The 2,500-nt window shown below is 51.7% G+C and overlaps 1 pseudogene; it reads right to left on the bottom strand.

Moving 5' to 3' along the window:
• The window catches only part of LOC142792461 (large subunit ribosomal RNA), a 7,436-nt pseudogene that overhangs the window by 2,346 nt on the left and 2,590 nt on the right, over positions 1-2,500 (bottom strand).

The raw sequence follows: 2,500 nt of genomic DNA, 5'->3' as shown, positions 1-2,500 counted from the left end.
CTCCAAGCCCACCCTCTTCTACTGCAGCGTAGAAGAAGCCAAGCGGCGCATCTAGAGGCAGCGCCAGCCATCTCCTTACCGCAGAACGGACCACTCTATCAATTGTCAACAGTGTTTTCGCCGAAATTGGGCCGAGCACTAGTCGATGGTATAAACGAGGCAAAAGGTAAAACCTAAGCACAACCAGACGCTGCTGAGGTTTCAAGGGCGCCTTAGACACTCTCTCGAGAAGAATGGCCAACTGTCTTCTTACTAGACCCTTCTCAAGGCCCTTGACACCGAAGTGTACACCCAAGTAGCGCCATGTAGACGTGCAGTTCGTCGTTGCCAGACGTTCCCCATTCACAAAGAAGCCAATGTCTGTTCGGATCTTGGACCTCTTCTGCCAACCCGATGGCTCGATGACTAGGGTCGTTGACTTTGCCGCGTTAATCTTAAGTCCTCTGGCACCGAGAAATGAATTCAGACGATCAATTTGCTGCTTGAGGCCCCAGTGGGTAGCTGTGGTCAGGATAATATCGTCCGCAAATGCCATGGCCGATACCTTCATCCCCTCACTGGTAAAGGCCAATTGGGGGTCAAGCTCAGCCAAGAACTCGTCAATGACTAAGTTGAACAGGAGCGGTGAAAGGGGATCACCCTGCCTTACCCCCACTGTAGGATGGACGACCAGCGATTTGCCTCCGAATGTCAGCACTGTTACCGCATTTTGGTAAAAGTCTTCAATGTACGAGATAAAGTCTTCAGAGATCCCTTTTCTGCGTAAGGCTCTCAAGATTGCCGGTAAAACAACCCTATCGAAAGCCTTCGCAATGTCAAGCGAGGCCAGAGACAAGGGTCGCAGTGACTTGCGCGCTTCATCAATGATTGTCGCAAGGAGAAGAATGTTTTCAGCACACCCATCCACTGGCAAAAATGCCCTCTGCTGCAGGTCCAAATCGAGGTCAGCAAGCAGCCTTCGGAAATATATCTTATGAAGCAGTCTAAGGAGCACATGAGATATTGAGATTGGGCGGTGTTGCGAGGCTGTTGAAGCACCAGGAACTTTGGGAATGAAGATCGTTCGTGCTTGGGTGAGAAAGAGTGGAAGTCGCTTCAGCAGCAGGAGCAAGTTAAGTAGAACCTGGAGTATTACTGGCGGAACCTTCCGCAGTTCCCTCGCCGCAAAGCCATCAGGTCCGGCTGCCGAGCTTGATGAGGGCATTGCCGCCTTAATGTCCATTTCTGTGATAAGGAACACAGGATCGATAACCTTGTGCGGGCGTTCGATAGCAGGAGACACTGATGAAGGCACCACTTTCTCCATGATCTCTCTCCATTCTTCTAGAAAAGCTTGGGGATCCTCCACCTTGGAGTCCGCCTCTCCATCCAGAATCTGTCTTGCACACTGTGTCCTGTTCCGTCTGAAGAGTTGTTGTGTCAAGGCGTATTCCCGCTTCTTTTTCTTCCTGCGACTTTCTTGAACAGGTGGAAGAGGTTGGCGACCATGCGGACGCAAGTCCGAAGCGAACACCTCCCTTAGGTAGGCATTAAGAGCTATCGTTATATCCTCCCTGTCGAGGAATCTCTTTGCAAGCTCCCATAGCTTGTATGCTTGGTACGCTCTTGGCGGAGGTTTTGTTGTTAGACCTCTTAGCTCAGCCTCAATCACCTCACGGTGATTTACCTCGGGGATGACCAGGGAGGCGTCCTCAACAGCTTGCTCCCCAATGTCGGCTAGCACCTCCTGAGTGCTTCTTGGGTAGAGTCTGTTCTGTAGGTCTTCCACCAGCCTCTTGTAACCTTCCTGCCTTCTGTGCGATTTAATGCTGTGCAGCGTGCGGTGCGGAAACGCTCTTAGTAGCTGTGCATTGATGTCCCGGACCTTCTGGGATCTTAATTCAACCTCCTTAGTTGCCATCAGGTACTCCTCCTCCTTTTTCCATCTGGGCTTGAGTCTGGCCAGATTCACATCTTCGTTGTATTCTTCAAAATGCCGATGCCGGCGATGCTGGCTCAGGCCAATCTTGCTACCAAAGGTTGCAGTACATTCTGGACATTGGAATGTCGTTGTCATGGTTGATATGTGGCCTGTCATATTCGCGTCAGCCGGGGCGGCATTTTCGGAACAGCCGGTAGCTGCTCCGTTCTCAGAACCTTCCTCTGTGGGCTTGTTGCCCGAACGCTTTGGCATGCTGCTCCTTTGAGTGATTTCTCCGGGGGGCGACCCGCAGAACACAGGTTCACCTCCCTCGTCCTCGTCATCGGACGAACGTAAGTCGGGTGGAAGTACGAACTTCCTCCTGACCCTAGGTCCTACCCCCGTAGACATCCAGACTGACCCCACATGGACACTGTCAGCAGAATCGCGCGCATTCGCCGCATTCGACAAGAGAGTCATAGTTACTCCCGCCGTTTACCCGCGCTTTTTTGAATTTCTTCACTTTGACATTCAGAGCACTGGGCAGAAATCACATTGCGTCAGCACCGATCAACGGCCCTCGCAATGCTTTGTTTTAAT

Source organism: Rhipicephalus microplus, unplaced genomic scaffold (genome assembly GCF_043290135.1).
Source record: "Rhipicephalus microplus isolate Deutch F79 unplaced genomic scaffold, USDA_Rmic scaffold_223, whole genome shotgun sequence".
NCBI classification, from domain to species: domain Eukaryota; kingdom Metazoa; phylum Arthropoda; class Arachnida; order Ixodida; family Ixodidae; genus Rhipicephalus; species Rhipicephalus microplus.
This window is presented reverse-complemented; position numbering and strand designations above follow the sequence as displayed.